The sequence below is a fragment of the Rousettus aegyptiacus genome, unplaced genomic scaffold (assembly GCF_014176215.1).
Source record: "Rousettus aegyptiacus isolate mRouAeg1 unplaced genomic scaffold, mRouAeg1.p scaffold_m13_p_7, whole genome shotgun sequence".
NCBI classification, from domain to species: Eukaryota; Metazoa; Chordata; class Mammalia; order Chiroptera; family Pteropodidae; genus Rousettus; species Rousettus aegyptiacus.
This window is the reverse complement of record NW_023416310.1, coordinates 59,505,585-59,522,796: the sequence shown is the minus strand read 5'-3', so window position 1 is coordinate 59,522,796 and position 17,212 is coordinate 59,505,585. Positions and strand designations below refer to the sequence as shown.

Below are 17,212 nucleotides of genomic sequence, written 5' to 3'. Positions count from 1 at the left end.
GTTGGAATTGGTCAACCTAGGATGTTTATTTCCTTGTGAGCCAATTTTGCAGTTTGCTGATCATTTTTTGGCCTATATTTTGGCTGAAAAACTAATGTTTGTATTAAAATATAGTCTGTTAAACAATTACAGGGGTAAAATTGCAATTTTGCCATTTTTGTCCATTCTCAATATTTAATAGTTTAGTGAAGGCACATTTAGTCTTCCTAATGATGAGCACATTGCACAATTAATAACATTTTTTCTCTTTGGTACAGAAAGGTATTAGTTTGCCAGAGTTGTTTTTTTAAAAGGTAGTAGTGCTTTCTTAAATGTGTTTTAGGGTGTAATTCACACACACACACACACACACACACACACACAATGGAGTATTATTTAGCCATGAGAAAGAAGGAAATCCTGCCATTTGTGACAATGTGGATGAACTTTGAGGGCATTATGCTGAGTGAAATAAGGCAGACAGAAAAACAAATACTGTATGATCTAACTCACTTATAGGTGGAATCTAAAAAAATTGAACAGAATTATAGTGGTGGTTAACAGGGGTTGGGGTGTGGGGAAACTGGAGAGATGTTTTAAGGGTATAGACTTGCAACTAATTCAAGAGATCTAATGAGCAACATAGTGATTATAGTCAACAACACTATTAGAAACCTCAGAGTTGCTTAGAGACTAAATCTTAACTGTTCTCAACACAAAAAAGAAATGGTAATTATGTAACATGATAAAGGTATTAGCTAATTCTACTGTAATATTCATATTGCAATATATAATCGTATCAAGCCAACACATTGCACACCTTTCACTTAGGCAGTATTATATCTCAATTATATTTCTCATTATAATATTCTTTTAAAAGAATATAATCCACAGGTATTCATATTGTAATAGTTGGTTTTACAGGCACAGCCTCCTCTCCTTTCACACTACCAAGCCCCATCCCACCCCCATTGATAGAAGATTCTCCAAGTCCAGAGACTTTACCTTATTTCTTCTGCTCTCTAGCATCACCACAGTGCCTGTTACCTAGTTGTCAGTATCTAGTATCTATTCCTCATTGAATGAAGGAATGAAAAACTAAACTGACTTAGAGGTACCTCTTTTATTTCAGATTAAACTCCTTTTACTCTGACTACTTTTCTAGTCTTAATTTCTTACAGTGCATGTATGATAGATATTACAGAGAAGCCTAAAAGAGAGGTATATCTAGCAAAGTATAGACCATGATTACTTTGTTTTTCTTTTTCAGTAGTTTTGGGAAGCTTATTCTCTGAAAGGACATATGTTTTCATCCACATATGGGAAGAAATATTTCTATATAGTCAAGGGAATATTTGCTGAAATTAAAAATAGTAGTGTTGATACTTAAAAATTAAATGTTAAAGGAATAGTTAAAAGAAGCAAAAAGTCTTTAAATAAAGATGGCTTTTCCTTTTTTCTGTACTGCTGAGAGACACTTAGAATGACCCTGAACTTCAGCAGAATCAGTTTGTAAATTTGTTGTCAAGACATGTAACATTTTCTAAGTGACAAATGCCAGAATTTAAATCATTATAATTTTTTCTATTCTTTTCTTTCCTTCCTCCTTCCTTCCTTCCTTCCTTCCTTCCTTCCTTCCTTCCTTCCTTCCTTCCTTCCTTTCTTTTCTTTTTTTTAAAGCAGTATTAAAGTATCAGTTATTACTCACTTATAAAATAAAAAATAACAGTTGACTAAAACGTGCTTTGGATAGATGCTGTTAAAATGAAACAGCACTATTCATTTTACATATATTACTATATCTTGGAAACATAGCCACTTATTGTGTATCTTTGTAACCCAGTGGCTATTCTGTGATTAAAACAAACTTTTGATACAAATATTTTTTTATAGAAATTCTTTTAGAAATAATTATTAAATATGTTTCTTATAAATATAAAGCTCCTTAATTTTTTTTTTTTTTTTAATGATTGCGTTAGTGTCCTAGGGCTGCCATAACAAGGCACAACAAACTGGATGACTTCAAACAGCAGAAATTTATCGTCTCACAGTTCTGGAAATATATTGGCTCACAGTGTGTCAGCAGGGCCATGCTCCCTATGAACCCTGAAGGGGGAGAGTCCTTCCTTGTCTCTTGAAACTTCTAGGGTTTGTGCTAGTGTTTGGCTTGCAGGTGTATCACTCTAATCTCTGCCACTTTTATCATGTGGCTATCTTCTCCCTGTGTGTTTGTGTCTTCATGTGGCATTCTCCTCTGTGTGTGTGTCTTATCTCTGTATCTCCTCTCCTCTGTTTATAAGGACACCAGTCATCTTGAATTAAGGGCCTGTCCCACTCCAGTATGACCTCATCTTAACTTGTATCTTAATTATATCTACAAAGACTTATTTCAAAGTAAGGTCATAGTCACAGGGGTTAGGACATCAACATATCTTGTAGGGGACAGGATTCAACCCACAACAGTGGTCTGTTAGCATGAGTATGTATAAAGATTAAAAATCATTCCATTGTACAGTTTTTCAAGAAACAGTTAAACTAATAATGAACCTCGATAAAGTGCACAATTTTAATGTCCAATTTCTCATCATTTCCTCATGCGCATTTATAATCTTCCCTCTTCCCCTTCCCTTCCCAGCATTTCTAGACAACCTTTGATCTGCTTTATGTCATTCTAGATTAGTTTGTATTTTTCAGAATTTTAAATAATAAGGACCATTCAATAATATACCCTTTGTTTTCTTTCGGCTTAATTCAGCATAATTATTTTGGGATCCATGTTGTTGCATGTATCATTAGTTCATTCCATTTTATTGTTGAGTGGTATTCCATTTTGTAGATGTACTACAGTTTAGTCAGTCACTTGTTGGGTTAACGTTTAAGTTGTTTCCATTTTTTGGCTTTTACAAATAAAGTTGCCATGAACATTCATTTATGAGTCCTTTTCTCTTGGATGGAATGGCTGGGTTGTATGGTAGGTCTACATTTAATTTTTTGAGAAATGGTTAATCTATTTTCCAAAGATGTTTTGCCATTGTATATTCTCACCAGCAGTGTTTGAGGGTTGCATTTTCTCCACATCCTCACCAACACTTGGTGTGTAAGTCCCCACCCACCACCATTTTAGGCATTTTGGGGAAATGTAGTAGTATCTCACTGTGGTTTTAATTTTCATTTCCTTAATGACTTATGAAGTTGAGTACCATTTCATGTGCTTATTTGCAATCCGTATGTCTTTGGCAAAATGTCTTTTCTGATATTTTTCCCATCTTTTATTGGGTTGTTTCCTATAATATTAAATGATAATAGTGCTTTATATATTCTAGATAAAAGTCCATTGTCAGACTGTTTTTGCAAACATCTCTTCCCAGTTTGTGGCTTGTGTTCTCATTTTTATGTGTCTTTTGAAAAGCAAAGCTGTTTTTTTTTTCTTTTTCGGAAGTTTATTGATTTTTTGCTTTTATATAAAGTTTGTGCTTTTTGTGTTCCTACTTAGAAATTCTTTTCCAAACCTACAGTCAGTAATTATTAATAAATATGTTCCATGTAAATATAAACTCATGAATAATTTTTTAAACCATCTTGGACTTTCATACCATTATTTCATTTCTGTCTGCTGTAAGTACTTCACAGTCTCACTGAACTTTCACAGTAATCCTGTGAGGTATGGTGTATTTCTCCCTATTCACAGAAAAGGGAAAAGACTCAGAGACGTGATTGATAATTTGGAATTTGAATTTAGGGATGTACCCGGTGGTGTCTTATATTTAAAGTGTGAGTTCTTAACCACAAAACTTAGGTATCACGTGGGTTTTAGAGTCAGATTTCCTACACTGAAGGTCTGAATACACTTAATCACATCTTAAAAGTTAAAAATTTACCATCGAGTAAAAAAGTAAAGGTTAACCTCCTGTGTTGCCTGCGGGTTATAAGATTGAAACAAAAATAGAATTTTTCTGCCTCCTCTTCATAGGCAGTTGCCAGAGAAACTATCTAGGTTTAAATACCTAAAAATATTACATTTATGTGTTTAAAATTAATATATTGCTTAAAATTAAACATTATAAGAATATCCAGATTTTTATCTTACCTGAAATTTTGTTCTCCTGCCCCAGGTAAACAGAATGTGAAGGGAACCAGACTGAGGTAGGAAGCTACAATGAATCATTACATTTAGGATGTTTACTTATGTTTGACAATTTTTATTGCCAACTTTAGTTTTTAATCTAATATACAGGGTTTGTTGGGACAAAACTGAAATTCTTCATTGTTTTGGAAAATTGTAGTAACATTTCCAGGTGCCAGAAAATATATTGTTTCGTGGTAAAACTAATAACAGTAATCTTGGAAATATGAGCGATAAACTGTTGCTACAGGTATTTTAAACAGTGAAGTTTTATAAAAGGTTTGTTTTTCTGGCTCTGGAATCATTCTTTTTGAGGCAGTCAACAGATGCTTTTAATAGGCATTCAACTTGAAATATCAGCTATTTAGCACAAATTGTAGTTTGGCTCTTCTTAATTTAATGTAGTTCTTTATATAAAGGATATAGTGTTAGACTGTGAGTTGTCTGTATGTAAAATAGATTTGTCTAGGCATTCTTGGGTAAGTCTACATTTATTAAGGTGTTACTATATGCCAGGGAAATGGGAATATGAAGTTGATTAAACCATTCATTATCTACTAACATGGAACTTAGTGTGTAGTTAGAAAAAAAAGACACAGATAATTAAAAGATACTGTATTGCTAGTGGAATGACCAAGATACTATAGAAGAGTGCATTAATTATCTATTACTAACTAACAAATTATCCCAAAACTTAGAGGCAGCAGGTATCAGCAAACTTTTTTTCAAACACAATAAATATTTTAGGCTTGGTGGACTGTACAATCTGTGTGACAGCTACTCTGCTTTTGTAGTGTGACCACATGGATAGAAAATATGTAAATGAATGAGTATAGTTATGTGTGTTCCAGCGAAATTATTTACCAAAGCAGATGGTGAGCCTGATTTGACTATGAGTACTAATTTGCTGACCTCAGGCTTAGAACAAGGAACACTTGTTATCTCACAGTTTCTATGGGTCAGGAATTCAGGTTCAGCTTAGTTCAGTGCCTCGGGCTAAAGTCCCTCTCATGAGACTGCTGTTAAGCTTTCAGTCAGGGCTGTAGTCTTCTCAAGGCTCAGATGGAGGGAGTGATCCAAGAGAGGAAGAGAGAGCTCAAGATGGAAGTCACAGTCTTTTTATAAACTAATCTCAGAAACCCCTTAGTGTGCTGTGATAAGTAAACATTTGTGATTCAGTGAACAATTGAACAAAGAGAATCCAGGAAAGAAACTAACATATAATGCTATAATTTATTATTAGAAGCAAGTCAGTAAATCCAGCCTACACTCAAGAGGAGGAGATTACATAAAGGTGTGAATACTGTTAAAGGAGAAAAACATTTAGTGCCACTGATTTAAGAACACTAAAGTAATGGGGGAGAGAGACTGGGTTCAGTTCCAGTACAACAAGGAACAGTGGGGCTTTATAGCCAAAGAGCAGAGTAGGGATCAGTAGATTAAAAATTACTGAGAGGAAAGAAGAGTAAGGGAGGATTCTGGCAAAACTGCCTAACAGGATTCTTGCTAAAGACAAGTCAGGATGATCATGCATTACCTAGATGATGGTAGAGGATGAGGAACCCAATTAAATATAGAGGATAATTAGCTATCAAGGATGGGAAGTTCTGGTTTAACTGACTTAGCAGTTAAACATTCTTGATGAAACTGGACATTGCAGAGGCAAACATGGAAGCTTAAAAGTCAGGGTCTAGTCAAAAAGAGTGCTCAAAAGAGCCTATGTAGTTAGAGTTTGGTCAAGGAGAGAATCTTTGTTAGTACCAGGAGGCAGGAATCACCAGGGGCCATCATAGTGGCTGCCTCCCACACAGGGGTAGATTATGTCATTTAATTCCACCTGGGGATCCTAAAAGAGATGAAGTCAGGGTAATAAGAACATCACCAAGTGCCTGCTTATTAAATGCGTGCTTGTTAAATCAGCCCTCTGTTTCTCGTCATTCAGAATATATTTATGTCTGAATCGTCTCCTCTCTTGAATTGACCGCTGCCCTTTGAGATCTGCTTGCACCTTTATGAATGGAGCACCACATTTGCCTTCCCATGTTTTCTTTCCAATCTGCTGTATTTGTCCCTCATTTCAATTTCCATTTATTACTTTATTGTTGGGCTTCAGTCAGCATTTGCTAAGTAAAAAACAAAAGGAACCCAGAAAAGGAACTAACATGTAGAACTTCTGTGAACCTAGCACTATTAGGCATTTTCACGTTCTCTTGTTCATTTCTGTCTTTAGCCAATTAGTATGTGCATCTCAGCTCCTCTGCTAAAGTGTGTAAGACATGTGAAGGCAAAACTATGCATTGACCATTTGTATGGGGTCCCCCCCCCCCCCGGGTTTTTTCCTTCACAGTGGCTTCTACATATTAGAAACTGAGTGAAAAGGTCATTGAGTTGCATGAATAAATGAAAGTCATCATAGCTTGTTGTCAACATTATCGTTTCTCATATTCCCTTATATCAGTTGCTGGACCTCCCAGTCACATAGCATTGATCCAGAACCATCTGTTAGATATGTTTTCCCTCTCTGACAGCAACCTTTATCTGGTCATCCCTCTCGCACATCTGTACTAAGTAGTGAGACTCTTCTTTGCCCTCCATATTTCTGAACTCAACACTCTCCTTTGTCTATTCTGTGAGTCTCTTCTGATTGTGAGCCTCACGTTCTTCATGGCCAGCTGTTTCAGGGCTGTTGTCATTCTCTGGACCTACCCCTGGACCCATTTTTAATTCGTATCACTCTCAAACTATAATTTCTGGACGAATAAATGATGTAAAACATATTTCTGTTCTACAATGTCAACTTCTTCCTGGTTACTGCTAGGGATTCTTCTTGTTCTGAATTTATTGACTTTTCTCATGACATTCACTATTACAACTATTTGAAACTTCTCTTGTCATCAGTTTTCTTAACCACCCTACTCTCTTGTGTACAACTCTTCCTGTTTTCCTGAAACCATCAAAACTAAATGGCATAGATATCTCTCTATATCCTCATCTTATTTTTGTTTAAATGAACTCTATTTGGGGATGATTTTAAACGTGTAGAAAAGTTATAAACTTTTATATATAGTTGTTATAAACAACTATAGTTGTTCCTCTCTTTATCTCAATTTGATTTGATTTTGTCCCACTGGCTTCCCTGCATCTCTAAGGTTTGCCCCTCTAGGGTCTGAGGCTTAGATCTTGTCTACTCCTCAGCAACAAGACTGTTCATGTTCAACTCCTCCTTCTTTAGCATCTTTGATCTCTTCCCACTTCCTTTATGTGTCATATGTTCCCAGCAACACTGAAACTTTAGTTTCTTATTACCTAACCTGCATTTTTGACCCCACCATGTCCCTCTCCCATGTCATTTGATCATTTTTGGTTCTCAATGGGGAGCAACAGCAACAGACTCTGGCTAACTTAAGCAGAAAAGAATTTTATGGGAAAGATTTCAGATTGCTTACCGAATTGACAGAAATGGGAAGATTGAAGAACCAGGCTCCGAATGGGCCAGAGCCAGGGATAGCAGATAGTGGACACCGTAGTCAAGGTTTCACTGCTGGGATAGGCTGGGCAAGGGCCACTGCTGAAGTTGTCCCAGGTAAGAGCATGGTGCTGGCAGACGCCAGGTCAGGTACCAGCATTGTACTGCCAGCTGTGACAGGGGAGAGAATGTCTGTAGTGGAAGGGAGGCCCATCTCCTAGTTCCAAGGGTCTTTATCATAAATCATTACTTTCTCTTTATTTTTCTTAGAAATTTTACAGCAATAATATTTCCTTCTTAAAAATTTCTCCTTCCTTCATCTCTCCAGCACTGCCTTTTCTTAATTTTCCCACTAATTATTGCTGCTCTATATTTTCTCCTTTGTTGTTTCTACAGTATTTCCAGAGCTCTTCAGTGCACGTGGCTTCAGATACCATCTGTGAGGAGCTGACTATCAGATTTACTCTGGGAGTCATTTCTAACTCTCATTTACTGACAAGCACAATTTAAACTAGGAGCTATTCAGTTAATATTTGTGAATGAATGAACAAAATGAACCATGAAAGCAGTTTATTGGGTCATTTATTAAAGAGGCATGAAATCAGAATAGAGTATTTAGATTTTATTTTTCAAACTCATAGCTGTTAGAAGACAATAGAATGTAGCATAAATGGGGATTTTAAAAACAAGATTATGACTATACTTCTTTCCAACCCCCCCGCCTTGTTATCTAGTTGAAGTATAGTGCAATGTTTTAGTGCGTTTTATAATATGGGGAGAAATTTTAGTGCATTTGTTTTTGAAAATTAAAAATGTGACTTATTTTTATAGAGTATAAAATAAAAGCCATGCTTCTTTGATCATATGTGTTTTAATACAATATTGATAGGTTTTGTGGCCACCATAACCAGCTCTGCAGTTCGGCAGAGATTTATTGCTATTACCTTTGTACATCTCTGTACTGCCATCTGCTATTATAACTACTTATTATAACCATGGTATTGAGATGAGATAGTACATTTTATTGTCAGAATTCTAATTGCTTCGAGTTAATGGTAATTCAAAAAAGACAGTATTGTAGGGAAGAAGTATGAGTATGCATGAAACTAGAAAGGGACTATAGACTTATGTGTGACCTTCTAATTTGATATTTCAGCCATGGTTTGGGGGGAAATGAAATACAGGATTGTTTTTAAGTAAGATTCTTCTCTGTGAATGAGCCTATGTATTCTGCAATACATAGAGACTGAGATTGATTGTTTCAATTACCAGAAAGTGGTACATACCAAAAGTTAACTTTCACTCAGAAATGGTAAAGTATCAGACCATTTCAGAAAACCAGTCATCATTTTTAGTGCTTCTGGTTATGACAAGAACAGCCAAAAAAAAAAAAAAAAGTGATTAAAAGATCTAGTCAGAAGCTTTTCAAAGAATCATGTTTTCCTGACAGTATTTCCCTGGGGACTGCACTGTATGAAATAATGCCAGTGATGCTCTGTGGAGATGATGCCAGTCAAAAGGGAAGGGGCTAAATGGTAGACTCTGGATTCTAAATTCTTTTCCTGATCATCTTCCTCTTGTCTGCCTGTGGCAACTGTTTAGGCACCTTGGCTCTGGAGAGCATGATTTAAAAGTTAGTGGAGGACAGCCAGACTCCACTTAAGAGTATGTAATTTTGAAACATTGAAATTCAAGCATTTCTGTACTGAGCCTTCTTCAAGATTCACTGTGCTACATTATACCCTATAGGAAATAAGAGCATAAATATATATCATGATGAAGAATTTATGGATCTAATATGTGATATATGGAATTTGCCTCAAAATATTTTCTGGTTGAGGACTAGAAAAAACATATTGATCATGATTTGATAACTTTTGGAGTTACCAAAGTATGGGTTTGATGGGATTCATTGTACTCTTCTCTCTAGTTTAATATGTGTTTGAAATCTTCAGTAATCAAAGTTTAATATTTTGATATGTATCATGATGAATGGTACAATTCTAACTTTTCTTTCCCTCTTATGTAATTATCACATTTTAATTTATCATTTATTTGGGGCTTATTGGTGATTGCACCTGATCCAGTCATCTATGACAATAGTAGGTTTATAGCAAAACCCCTTGATTTCCCTCTGCTGTCAGCTACAAGCTTATTAGTGGCATATGTACCAAACGAAAATTTCAGCAGTTTTGGCTCTGGAGTATAATTTGTTGGTTGGTGGGAGGAGGAAGGCGAGTAAGCGGTAAATTAGGTTATCTAATCTAGAATGTCTGCCTGTGGTAGTTTTTAAGCCTTTTGCAATTTGTGTTGAAAAAGAGCATTTCCTTAACATTGTTAGCAAGTGAAACTCTCCAAAATGTGGGATATAGAGATTGGACTGAGAAATGTGAACATCGCAAATAACTGTTCATTATTAACCTCCGTGGGTCAGAGATGGCCTTATTTCATTTGTAGAACAATTTAAGTTTATTTTGAAAATATGAACTTGACTCACAGAATCTGGGCCACTTAAGAGAGCTTTTATAAAGTCTAGGTTAGCGGACACTGGGTCCAATATCTGTTATCACCACTTAGTAATTGCTTTTTTCCAGTCACTTATTTTTTGGACCTTAAGTTTCTTCATTTGCCAACTGAATATGATTTGTAAAAGGAGAAAGTGTTTTGATAAGATTAAGAGCTACTCAAGAATTTATTGTTTCATTTTAAATATTGCATAACTGGATAGTTTCCATTTTTACTATTTGAGAAGCCACATCTGTTTAAAAAGCATGAAGTTGGTTCCTTTTTGCTTCCTAAGTACCTGCGTTAGTAATTTCATATGTTGGAATTCAGCTACCTTCTTTTCTTTCTTGAAAGTCACCGTGTTAAAATGTAAGTGCTAGAGCTATGCAAGATATAAGAGAGAAGTGTCTCAAGGTCTAGCAGAGTTCTCAGAAAATATCGAATAAATAAGGAAAACCCAAGGAAACATACTGAGAATACGTATGGGTCTGGACAGTTTGTTCTTTGTCAGGTGGTGCCAGACTTTATGGCACAAATTAATGTTTAAGGGGAATGAACAGTAAATGGGCTCCAAAAAAGTCTCCAGACTTCTCTCTCTGCCTCTTCAGCTTTGAAATGTGAGAAGGAATGCAATGTTATTAAGAACTGAAGCAGCTTCTACTGAGCTCTCCCTTGAGAGTTCAGTAGCCTCTGGGGTTGTGTGGCCTCTGGGCCCTGGAGTACTGACTCAGGCTGTCTAAATTTACATGGAAATGTTGAACAGAAGGGAAGGTCAACTGTCTTGTTCAAGTTTGTTCATATAAGCAATTCATCTAGAAATAGTCTATACCTGCATAGCAAGTATACAAGTTGATTTCTGCATGATAAAATGCTAACATTTTCTTATGAGCCATTATAATGATATTTTTCTGCTTATATTTATGCTTAGGGTAATAAACTATACTGGGTGATTCCCCCCCCCCCTTCATCCCTTACCCCTCCATTCCCAGAAGCGTGTTGTGTAGCATATGACAAATGTTTATCATGACAGCAATGTAAAATTTTGGTTTTACCCTTCCAAGCTGTTCTTGTTCTTCTGTCCCTTCACCTTTGTCAGAATCTTAACTCTTAGTAATTGGTTTGGTGGGACTTTTTATCATTTATCTGTTAACACAGAATAATTTCCTTTATTTAAGAGTAGTTTAATCTGAAAGGATAAAACTGTCTCTTGAAATAATCATGTAGTCGTACATGTATACAATGGAATATTACTCAGCCATAAAAAAGAATGAAATCTTGCCATCTGCAACAACATAGATGGTCCTACCAGGTTTAATGCTAAGTGAAATGTCAGAAAAGACAAATACCATATAATCTAAAAAAACAAAATAAATAAACAAATAAAACAAACTCTTAGATACAAAAAAAAATTTGATGATTGCCAGATAGAATGAGGGTTGGAGGATGGGCAAAAAAGGGGAGGGATTAAGATGTACAAATTGCTAGTTGTAAAAATGGTCATGGCAATGTAAAGGACAGCATAGGGAATATAGTAAAATATATTGTAATAACTACGTTTGATGTCAAATGGGTTCTAGACTTATCAGGGTGTCACAAGTTATATAAATGTCTAATCACTATGTTGTACACCTGAAACTAATATAATTTTGTGTTAACTGAAATTGAAAATAATGTAATTACTTTAAAAAATCAAAAATTATTATTATGTAGTTATTTGTCTCTAATAGTTTAGAATGTTGCTATCTATGGAAGAGTAGAAATGACTATTGCTTTTATTAGAGTAAAATCATTGCCATCACAGATACTGTCACTACAGGATGTCAAACAATGGTCATTCACACCAATTCAACACCAATAGGAATCTCCAATTTGGGGTGCGGTGAAAAAGGAAACTGTATTCATTGCAAACAACTGAATTGTGATTGATACAGCAGAAGGAACAGCATAATAGTGTTATACAGCTCAATTATGAAGTAGTATGGCTGTGAGGAGGCCATGAGATGAGCAACCCTGGGGTGAAGCCACTCTCTGGCTAGACAGCTTTGTTCTGCTCTAGTCTGCTCCACCTGCTCTGCTCTGCCTGACTCTGCCCTGCACAGGTCTGCTCTGGCAAGACATCGTCAGTGTTCCAGCTCCAGCCAGAGAAATCACAGTCCTCAGTCTGGTGAAAGGGAGAGTGCGCTCTCCAAACCAGAGGGGTGCTGTTTTATATAGACAGAATTCCCTGCCCCTGGTCCCTGATTGGTCTGTCCTTATGGAACCTCTTAATTGGTTGGTAAAGATGCTGATACCACTCCAACTGGATGGAGAAGAAAGTCTCAGTCCTATTGGTTGAAATACAGTTCCAGGAACTCCTTTATAAGGGCTGGCTCTGATGGCAGGAACATAGTGCAGGCAGGCATTTCATTGCAGGCTACTACCTAGAGTATAGTTTGCACGAGAGGACCCTATTTAGAAATAGTTGCCAGGCTCTGGTTTTAAAGTTAAGCCCAGTTTGTGACCAGGAGTCTTTTTGCTATGTGTCTTTTTTTCTTAGGGTCCACAGTGTTAGATGGCTCTTTTACTTACATTCAGTAATATGGTTTTATTAGTTTGTTTGAAACATTCTCAACATTTCATCATTCCATTTGCGTTCCTACTAGATTTTAAACTCTTTGGAAATTCAGTTATTTTGTTTTCTCTCTGTTTTCCCAGCTTAACAATTTGACATGGTGCCAGGGTAGTTTGATAACATTTTTGCTTTCTTATTTATGCCATGAAAGGAGATCGTTTTGTTTTACATTTTACTATGTTTGGTTAAAGGTTTAGATTAAAGGACTAGATAGGCACAGTCATCCAAGTGCTTGTTTGCCGCCCTAACCTAAAACCTCTGGTATCAGTTCTGTTTAAAGGGTTAGAGCAGAGAGTCTCCTTGCCCTATAGTCAAAAGCTTTAAGTTTTGTTTTATACTAGTTAATTAAATATTAAACATACACATGTGCATACACACAAATTTCCACGTGTATATGTTTCAGTTACAAAAGTAACTGAGTCTCCCCAAGCTCCATGGTGTTGTTTCTCTTCCCAAATGTTTTTCTTGAGTCTCTCATGCACATTATTCTTTAGAAATAGTATTTCTTGAAGGTTCATGGTTGAAGTGGGAACTGGCTAGTAGCTCTAGCTTCTTTGTGGCAGAGTAGAGGCAAGCACCCGGAAGGAGAGATGTCCCCAAGGAGCCCTGCAAGAATGGAGCGGGAGGAAGCAGTCTAAATAGAGATAGCTCTTGTGAGGTTTATTAGTCACTGGTGTGTTTTGAGTTGCAGACATCCTTCTGCCAGGATGTCGGTGAAGGGCAGGAAAAGAATGACTACAGGGCTTGTTTCTGTTTTCTGTTTTGGCAGCTGCCATCTTTCATACAGCACTCACTTTTCAGTGACTCATATTAATCACCCCCATCATTCTGCTTATTAGTTTTTATATATACGGGGATGAGAATGAGGTAGATGATGAAGGAAGAGAAATATGGTACTGTATTATCTCTTAAAAGCTCATTTTGTGATAGAAATATTTTAGAATATCATTGTATTGCATTTTAGATTTTGACTGATCCTTCTCAGAAAACTTGGAAGCTCAAAAACATGAGCAGGTCTTGGAGCCCTCGCTAGGCTTGCTTTCAGGCCCTTCTGGAGCTCTACTTTCTGGCTGTCATGACCACGCCTCTAGAGAGATACCACATGGTACCCATGGTCCTTTTCACCTTACCTATTCTGAAAGTGAAGGTCTGTTTCGAAAACGGGCCACTTCTTAGTTATCATATAGCAAGAGTAATATCACAGGAAAGGCAACACGGGAATGGCCATGACCAAAAAAATGTTTGTAGCATTCATAGTAAAGTAGAAGAGCATACCCCACAACCAGTGTGTTTGTATATAGTAAGTGCTTGGGAAGCTTGCAGTTCCTATCATTAACCTCCTTATAGTTATGGAGAGTAGTGAGAGGTTACTAAAGGTTCCTTTATTCTCTTTTGTTTCTTGATAATGGAAACAGAGATATGTGTCCATTTGTCTCTTTCCTGGGGCAACACTCAATGTGAAAATATTATATGAACCTAGATTGGCCCCGAAATATCCCCTTATACTAGAAAGTGAAGACAGGAAGGGGTACCTGGTCTATACTTAGGGGTGGGGGCTGCCATATTCTCTGACCCTGGTTTGAACAATGAGTTCATTTGTGGCCTCTAGCTTAGAGAAACAAAGAATGGGGAAGACTGACTGCATCTCCATCTAACTGACCATTTTATTATGCTGTACTTTTATAACCCACTCTTCCCATTTCTTCTTAGTTTCAACTGCAGATTCAGTTCTAAGTTGCTGAGAGATATGCTTCATATTGGATCATAGGCCCATGAGAGTCTAAGAACAATTAATTAAAGGCCCTGACTTCAGCCTCTTGCATTGATCTGGGTTCAATCGGAAGAGAAAAACCACACAGTAATTTGATCGAGGAAGGTCTAGTATAAAGATAGAAAGAATTGTGAACTCTAACAGGGGGTTGAGGCAATAAGGGATTGGCTAGTAAGAAGTAGAGAGAATGCTTAAGAGTATAGGAATAGCAGCCACAAGGAGCAGCTGCTAATCCCAGGGCTGAAGTAGAGCCCCCCAAGGAGGAGCCTCTCTCCACTCCAGAACACGCTGCCGAGACTCACAGAATGACAGAGAAATTGCTGTGGTGCGATGCCAGCAAAACTTGCTAGAAATCTGAACTTGTAGGAGACCCTCCCTCCAGGGTGCCAGGGAAGGCTGTCCATGGTGGGTCCATTGCAGGACCATCAAGTTGAAGGTTTGGCAGGGGGGCATCTGTGTGCTGCAGGCTACCATGCACTGCAGGAGCTAGAGACCACCTGCTGCAAAACCACCACGGGCTTCTGGCTGCTTCTGGCCACCATGCCTCTAGGAACTGAACCCTGACACAGCTATGTGTGCTGCTGGATGCTAGTGCAGAAGAAAGCTCTACGCCCAGGATCTTGCCAAGTGAAGTGAGCACACAGGACCAGGTTGCAAATCCCTTACCTCCATCAGGTCTCTTTAGTGCCCTTTACTGAAAAGACCCAGTGCTGGCCATTAAAGGAGAAAGACTACTTTCATAGAGCAGGCAGTAACTGCTGTAACCAGAACACCAAAGATATTCCAGTAATATTCCATCAGGAAATAAGAGGATCTGTCTGCAGTAAAAATTTCTATGCTTTTATATATTATTACTAGATTTATAGATTATGTCTGTCTTCTTGAAGAGTTAAAGGAATCGAACAAAGTGCTTCCCACCTAATCCTGTAATCTGCTTTCAAAAACCCAACTTCATCCTGTGACAGAGGATGGTGAGCTCTATGGGGAGAGAGAAGGGCTGATAACAGGATCTAGAAGAGGAGGAATGTGCAAAAGGGACCTGGGAGAAATTGAAGCCCAGGTTATATGCTGGACATCATTACATTGACGGCCGCAGATAGTCAGGCCTCCTGTGGCCTTCTCTCCTTTCCACATCTTTTGGTCACATGTACGGGAAAACTTAAGTTGTGGTAGCTAAAACAGTTGCTTGACTTTCTATACATATACTTCACAAAATTTAAAGTTAATGAAAGAGAAGAAATCTTTTTTTTTTCTATCAATTTATTTAAATAACAGTTCAGTTGCACATCACTGGTAAACCAGTTGTAACAATATGAAAATCAGAATTCTGAAGATATCTGGAAACTTAAACATGCACCTAATAATGCAGAGTATTCAGTAATATTAAGGAATGAAAACTAAAGCGTTGACTCCCAAGTTGGGATGATTTATTTGCACTTATAAATACAATTTCTAAGATGACATCTGTTTTCAGAATGTCTTAATCTTAAAAATAGGCTACAGAACTGTCATCTTCAGGGTGAAAATTTAGATCTCATATCAGCACTAGCTTACAAATCAAAAATGATAATATTAACACAAAATCAGCAAGCAAATACAGTTTGGAACACAGTTTTTATGTTAAAAATATGAGTTCACAGTTTTCTTCTTTCTTTTTGACTTATATGGATAAAATGCTTTTATAGCTACAATCTCTTTCACTTTCTGGTACCAGAGTCAATGCCTACTTGATCAGCAGATGAATGCTACTAACATGAGACAAAAGCTTTTTAAAGTGAGCAAAAAATATAAAAATTTCAGTTCTTCTGCTTGATCCTATTGTTTTAATGTGTAAAATATGCATGAACACATGTTCTATGTTAAAAAGAAAGCAACTGGCAATGAAATATTTGTAGATTTAAATTTAAAAGGATTGTTTTCACTTGATTTGAGTAAAATGTTTTTTTCTGTCCTTCCATACTGAAATTCTCCAGGTTTTTGTTTTTGTTTTTGCCTTGTCATTGAGGAAAATAGACCTTATGTTAAGCTTAGTCACAAAATAACAATTCCCACTGACTTCCTCTATCAGCTTAGATGAAGGTCAGTGTTCAGCGAGATAATCCTGCTGAATCAGAACTAAAATAAGAATGTAATTGAGAGCCGGAAAGGTTGGTGCCAAAGGCCACCACAGCCATATAAGGAACTAATGGGTACACTAGAAGGATTTCCTAGGTGAGCTGGGCATTCTCTTAAGTCAACACTCTTAGCTAAAAATGCTGTTGTTCTATACTTGAAATATAGGTCTTTCTCAAATTTGTCTATTTTTGTCAGGACACAATATATTCTTTTGAAAAGATGTTTGGGGTGAGTGAGAATATGTGTTAGTGGGTCGGTCACACGATGAGAAAGCCAGAGAGATTTTAATAATGGGGGAACTGCTACAGAGACATTTTCCAGTGAAAATTTTTAAAAATTCAAGAGAAATATTGCCCTACCTATAAAAGATAATTTTAAGAATTTTTTTTCAGTTGACCAAATACTGTGCTTATTTGAGTGACTGGGGTTTCAGTGAGAGAAAACTTATGAGTGAGCTTATAGATTTCAAACCGCAGTGATGATAGTTAAATGAGTTATCTTTGCTGAGAGGAGAAAGTCATGCTGAAGTTCATGAGCGAGGTGGAACATGTCTGAGTTTCTGGGGAGGGAAGCCACATACCACCATTTGTCCACATGTACTAGAAATGTTTGATTATCACTATTAAAGATCATTCAGAACAG

General features: G+C 36.9%; 1 protein-coding gene across 7 annotated transcripts in view; it reads left to right on the top strand.

Annotated features, from left to right (window-relative positions):
* The window catches only part of LIMS1 (LIM zinc finger domain containing 1), a 145,260-nt gene that overhangs the window by 88,616 nt on the left and 39,432 nt on the right, over positions 1-17,212 (top strand). Inside the window, exon 1 of one of the 7 annotated variants that reach the window (XM_016162966.2) lies at positions 4,100-4,122. The exons of the other annotated variants lie outside the window; for them this stretch is intronic. The gene's annotated coding sequence lies outside the window, so the exon portion shown is untranslated. Of the gene's footprint in view, positions 1-4,099; positions 4,123-17,212 lie in introns of those variants that run through there. 7 annotated transcript variants of the gene reach the window in all.